Raw genomic sequence first — 7,167 nt, forward strand, 5'->3', positions numbered from 1 at the left:
ACATAAAAACAAGAGAAACAAACACCAAACATCAGAAAAAAACCCAAAATGGAACAAATTTTTTAAAAAGGCTCTAAACAAAAATTCCAGAACCATCCTCATTAACATGAATTCATTTTGATAGGTCGTGGATAATATATTTGGAAAATGACTTCATTTTCCAATCCAGCTGACTCTTAGCAAGCACATCATTTATATTTGCTAGATTACTAACTCATATCCAGCAATTAGCAGGTCCTTAGATGATAAATAAACCAAATATTATTTAATTTATCATAATTTCTGTAACATCTAGAGCTCCTGATGTATTCAGCAGCATAGTCTGGTGACTGTTCAATGCAGATCAGAGGCAGCAAATGTTCCTGGTGTGGAGTCCAGAGGGAAGTGACATTCCTGCATGAAAGGCATCCTGGGCTAGTGTGTTAGGCTGATGAAGTGCATCATCAACTAACCTCACTTACATGGATCGAAGCACATCATGTTCTAGCATACTGCAACGTACTGTGGAGAAAATCTATTTGATGTAATACAACATTCTTTTTTAAAAAATATGAATCATTTTTGTCTAGTCTGTTTTCATCTTGTTTCTTAATACTACAGTTACTTTTCCTGGAAATATAATAATATTATTATGATTAAGAATACTTAAAATGGCCAAAATAACCTAACTACTGGCAGAGGAAATGCATGTTCTTTTTCTTTTGTGTCTGTTTATGTGTGGCGTGTGCGTGTGTATGTGCACACCCACATGTAGAGGCCAGAGGTCAAGGTCCAGCATCTTCCTCTATTCCTTCTATCTTATATTTGAGAAAGGGTCTTTCACTGAATCTGGAGTTCATGGATTTGGCAAAAGTAGACAGGCATCAAGCTGCAAGGACATCCTGTTTGGGCCACCCCAGTGCTAGGATTAAAATATGTGCCACCATGCCTGGTCTCTTCTATTGGTAATCTGAACTCAGGTCCTCAAGCTTATGCAGCAAGCATTTTACCAACTGAGCCATATCCCTAGTCCCTCTAGACAACATTCTTTACAATATGAAATTTTCATTGAGTTATTTTGGCCATAAGAGAAATTGGTAAAAATGCTTCATTAGGAATAATAAGTGATGATCAGTTTTTAAGTGAACTGGATAAAAGATCTTCTGATATTAGTAGAGAATGAAGATATTTTCTTGCAGCATTAGTAAGAGTCTCACAGAGGTTTTCCTTACTCTGTCTCCTTAAGTGACTCCTTTGTGTTTAGGAAATGTGTTACTTATTTTAAACATTTCCTTCATTTTCTCTTTACCGAAATTCTAAAGGCCAGATATTACGTGAAAGCAAAGGCTCATAGAAACTAATTAACTTTATCGTTAATTGGTATATCTGTAACTGAAACTCAGAATTCAGATTCAAAGACCAATGTTCAAAAACACTTCAAATCAATCTTTCACTGTAAATATGTCTAAATAATGGAATTCTACTATAATAAATACTCAGTAGATACATGTTCTGCTTAATAAAGAACTCAGTTAAAAATTATATATCTGTGTTTACAAAGTCTGTTTTTTTAGCACTAATTGTGACATCATAAAAACAGAATAGTATAGTAAAACTGCAATTGTTTTTATTAAGGTGAAATTATTGATTTACTAATTGAATAGCAAACATTTTCTAAGCTTTAAACTATTATTAGCATTATATAATGAGACCTAGCTCGTAAAATGCTTTCTAGGAGGAAGCCTGAAGAGCAGACTGGATTCTTTCCTTAAAAAGAAAGGAACAGCTGGGCGTGGTGGCACACGCCTTTAATCCCAGCACTTGGGAGGCAGAGGCAGGCGGGTCTCTGTGAGTTCAAGGCCAGCCTGGTCTACAAAGCAAGTTCCAGGCAGCTGGCGCTACAGAGAGACCCTGTCTCAAAAAGACCACACACACAAAAGAACAGTGAATAAGAACATCCAACTTTGATGGCCTGCATCTTCTTCGACTACACCAGCTTGTGAGAATTATTGAGATTGTTTGAATTTTAACATAAGGTGATAAAGTACCACACTGAGGGCAACTGAAGACGAAACTGAGGTGCTCTGCAACTTTCAATAAGCTTCTTGGGAGGAATTCTCCAGAAGCAGAAGCAATGGTAAACCACCTCTCTTCTGACTTCTCAGCCACATCAGGCTGATTCCATAAATAAACTCGGGAAGTTAGCAAATCAACCTTGTGCTCTCTCTGCTGAAGTCACCTTCACCCTTGACTTTGCTCTCTTTTCAACTTTGTCTTAGTCCTTCCTTTAGTGGCCCTGTATCTATGGTGTAGTTTGGGAATTTTGTCTAAGAGAAGAATGTGTCCAAAAATCACTATTTTACAAATCATAGCTCTAGGATACATATTACAAAAAATCCTCTAAGTTTTTTAAACTGGAGACTTTTTTCTTGTGGGATATATCAATCCACTCATTTGATGATTCTGATTTTCTCTTTTTGTAATATTTTATTATTTATTTTTTTATTTTATATGTATGAGTGTACTGCCTACATGTATGTGAGTGCACCTGTGTTGTGCAATGCTACAGAGGTCAGAAGAGGGCTTCGGATTCCCCTGGAACTGGAGTTAAGGACAGTTTGTAGCCACCATGTGGGTGCTGGGAAATGAACCCAGGTCCTCTGCAAGAGCAGTCAGTGCTCTTAACCACTGAGCCATCTCTCCATCCCCAGATTCTGTGTTTTCAACACTATTTACTCAGGACTTATTTTATTTGGGCTTTTGGAATAATTGAATCAAGTTGGATAAAAAATGCACTTTTAGCCCATTTAATGCAAACCTCTCCTCAGGCTCAATAGGCTAAAAGAAAAAATAATCCCTCAGTAGAGAGACTTTTTTTCATGTATAATCAGAAATGTAAATGGTAAACATTGGCATATTTGCTTTTAAAAGACTAGGATTGAGATGGATGCTATTTAGACTTTTTAAAAGTTATTCAAACAGCAACTCCCTTCCATATAAGAATATATTAAACATATGTATACATATGCAAATGGATGTTCATAAATACTAGATGATTGGATGTTTTATTCAATATTTATAAAAAAAATCTCATATCCTACAGTGAAATTACAACTTATTTTGAAAGAGACTCTGATACTTAACCTTTAATAAATCATCTAGTAATTGAGCAACATATACAATTACAGGTTATAATAGCAAATAGCAGTCACAGGTATCATTCATGTGAACTGCCTGTGAGCCCTTCCCAGCTTGTGACGTGTTGAAATACTACTATTCCCTTCCAACCACCCTATGTTCCACATGGCTGAGCAACTTGCTCAAGCTTCTACAGGTGTCAGGAGGTGAGGCTGGGTGATGTTTCCCACCAGTCTGTTTCCAGTCCATATTCTTAATTGCTATACTAAAATTTCATTTAAAATATGTATCAATGTAATGTAGGCTTTGATTAAATTTTCTTTTCTTGAGCAATATATAGTATTCCTGTATCCTGAAATTGATAAAAATTATCTAGTGTCTATTTTAAACAAATACTGCTAAGAATAGCTTCTTAAAGAAATATGACCTGCAGACTGGAGAGATGGTTAAGAGCACTGGCTGCTCTTGCAGAGGACCTGGGTTTGATACTCAGTACCCACATGGTGACTAAGAACTGTCCTTAACTCCAATTCCAGGGGAATCCGACACCTTCTTCTGACCTTTATTGCATTGCATGATGGGGTGAACTCACATACATTCAAGCAATACACTCGCACACATTAAAAAAAAAGGAAAAAATATATGATCTGAAAATCAAAATTTTTTATCTCTCATAAGTCAAAAGATAATTTTTTGTTTTGCTCTTTCAATTATTTCTTTTGTTCTATTTTTCCATTAAATATTAGTTGTAATGACTCTTCTAACCATGAACCATCTAAATTACAAAACACAATTTTGGGTATGTTAGTGAGAGCCTGGAAAGAAACTCTAAATGCAGTTTTACAAGGACTAAGCTGTGTAATTATTGCATACTTTTAAAATGACTTTGTGAGGTTCTGTGTGCACAGGTTAGAGCTCCAGGGAACAAACTGAAGAAATTTGGATAACAGCGAACAGAAGAGGTTGGTAATGGCTAACAACCTCTAGCTTCATAGCAAAATAAAATACATGTTATAAAGCAGAACAGGAAAAAAGTAGAGTCTGTCCAGGATGGATTGGCAGGTTTGGGGAGCTCCCCCCTGCTACTGAAAGGGGTTGACCAGTTTAAGACAGAGAGTCTTATAAATCAGCAGTGTTCTCAGTGACAGAGAAAGAGTGAGGAAAGGAGACAGAAGTTTCATGCACCCGTAACAAAGGGAGAGGAAAAACCAGAAAACCCTCTCTGCTTGACACTGGATGGAACCATAGGAGCGGTCATGGAACCAAATGCTGAAACAGGAAATACCTCTAGAATGCAGGGCAAAGCCTTTACAGCAGAGCCCAGCAGCACCCAGCAAAGTGGAAACTTGGCAGGAGTGAGAGTCTGCAAGTAGTATGCCTGATGCCAGAGCAAAATACCCAGGGATGGAGCTGAGATTCACAATGGACTTCCTGAGGGACCCCCAGAGACATGATCACTTCCTGTGACCTGACCTGTAAAGGACTAGCCACTGCCAAACCAGCCTCTTGAATCAAACTTGTAGAAGGATCTGTGGCTTTCTGCTTCATCAAACCTGGGGAAACATTTCCATGTGGCCTTAGTGGTACAGGATTCCCTGGAGGCTCTCTTTGTTCAGAAACTTCCAATGAACATTTTTGAAATGATTTTGCAGTTACACCCTGGAGCTCTTCATGGGGTCCTGCCTTCAAGGCACCTGTGTCAACTTCTGTTTCTTTTGTATGCATTTAAAGATTTAAGTTATTTAAAATTATATGTGTCCATGTGTGGATATAGGCACGCACGTGAGTGCAGGTGTCAGTGGAGGTCAGAAGAAGGCATCAGATCCCCTGGAGCTGGAGGTAGAGGCTGTTGGGAGCTTTCTGACATGGGTGCTGGGAACCAAACTCAAGTCTTCTGTAAGAGCCATATGAGCTCAAAACTGTTCAGCTACCTCTCCAGTCACCCCTTCTTAGTATCTGTAATGTCTTTAACAATTGTATCAGCTCTGTTCTAACCAGACTTGTCTACCCAAATCCATTGTGCCATCTCATCTACAACATTAACTGCATTTCCTTTCTCCATCAAACTCCATCATATTCTCACACCTTTCTGTTATCTTAAACATGGGTAAGAGCAGCATTGTGTAACCAGGCCACAGCATGGCAATTATGTTGTCTGAACTTTCTTCCCCAAAGAACTTAGTCCATTGCTTTTAAGTTCAGTCTTAGTTACATTCCAAGGACAAAGGCAGAACATAGCCTGATGCTTTATCAGAATGTACCAAGTAGTTCAATACTTCATAGAGTCCTTACTCTCCTCTGAAACCTCATGAACCCTTCCTTCATTGTTATATTTCTTTCTTATTTAGTTTTTGATTTATAATTATAAATGCAACTCTGCAATGCAACCAGACTTGGAGGGAAATGATGAAAATATGAGACCCAAGGAACTTCAGCGAGAGAAGAAAATCTAGGGCATTTTTAAACAGATGGAGTGTAGAGTTGGTCACCCTAGCTACACAAAGAACAGTCTGGTGGTTAAGATGCACACAAAACAAAAGCATTAGAGTTGTCCACAGTTGGCAATGGTGACATTCTTGCTTAAGGTCTTGTCATTCCAGGACCCAAAGTCTCCATGGCGTCCAGGATGCTCATGACATCTTTTCCATCCCAACAACCACTTGTCGCTATCCAACCACCTCATTCTTGGCAGTGACATGAGAAACTGGGAACCATCTGTGCTTGGTCCACCGTTTTCCATGGACAAGATGCCAGGACCAGTATGCTTCAGGATGAAGTTCTCATCCTCACACTTCTTCCTATTGATGGCCTTGCCACCAGTATCTTTACGGTATATGAAGTCACACCCTGGCATGTGAGTCCTGGAGTAATTCTGTGAATGGGGAAACCCTTATGACCAAAGTGGTTTTCTCCAGTGTTCAGAGCATGAAACTTGTGTGCTATCTTTGGAACTTTGTCTGCAAACAGCTTGAAGGAGATACAAGCCAAGATCTTGCCGTCCATGACAAAGAACAAGATGGGGTGGACCATGGCTGAAAGCAGTCTGCAAAGCCCACTGTTAGGTGTTTATTAATATTCAGTCTTCCTTTCTGCTTCCAGAATGGCTAGTTAATCTCTGCATATAATGCTCTAGGGTTTCACTAGCCTCCATTTCCAAAGTGTTTTCTAGCTAAGAACCATATGATCAGGTCTTCACAGCAATGATCCCACTTCTTGGTACCAATTTTCTGTATTTGTGATAGCTATTCTAAAATACATGAAAGAAAAAAAGGCGGGGAGGAGGACTTATTTTGGTTTATGATTTGAAATGACATAAATCCAAACCAAAGATGGTGGCAGAGTAGCAGCTTACCTGTGGTAGCAGGAGCTTGGAGTCATTTTGTTCTACGTCACCTTTCTGTTGCTGTGATAAGCACCATGATCAAGAGTCACTTGTGTGTGTGGGGGGGATGCATTCATATCATTTCATGGGTTACGGCCTATCACTGAGTAAGTCAAGGTGGGAGCTTGAAGCAGAAGCCACAGGCAGTGCTGCGACATTCAGCAAGCCTCCCTTTCTACACCACCCAGGTGAACTGACCTTGTGATTGCACTACCTACAGTGGGCTGGGCCTTCCTAGATCAGTTAAAAAATCAAGAAGATGCCACACAGACATGCCCACAGGCTACTCTGACAGGAAATTCTTCAACTGTGGTTCCCTCTCTCCAGGTGTGTCAAGTTAACAACCAAGATTAGTCATCGTACATTTGCTCACATCTTGACAGACAAGGAAAGAGAGAGCAGGAAGGAGAGTCAGATATAGACCTTCAAGTCTGCTGTCCAGTGACTCTTCTAACTATGCTTCACTGCATAAAAGAACTACAGCCTCCTGAACAGTGCAACCATCTGGTATACAAGGGTTCACACACATGAGTCCGTGGTAGATATTTTATGTTCAAACCACAGCAACTAGAAAATTCATAACACACACACACACACACACACACACACACACACACACACTCGCACACACTTGCACACACACCGTTTGTCTTCACAAGTACAATTTA

General features: G+C 39.4%; 1 pseudogene; it reads right to left on the reverse strand.

Moving 5' to 3' along the window:
- Positions 1-5,659: 5,659 nt before the first annotated feature.
- LOC103746578 lies at positions 5,660-5,971 on the reverse strand (annotated as a pseudogene).
- Between the last annotated feature and the right edge of the window lie 1,196 nt (positions 5,972-7,167).

This window comes from Nannospalax galili, unplaced genomic scaffold (assembly GCF_000622305.1).
Source record: "Nannospalax galili isolate Female #2095 unplaced genomic scaffold, S.galili_v1.0 scaffold663, whole genome shotgun sequence".
Taxonomy (NCBI): Eukaryota; Metazoa; Chordata; class Mammalia; order Rodentia; family Spalacidae; genus Nannospalax; species Nannospalax galili.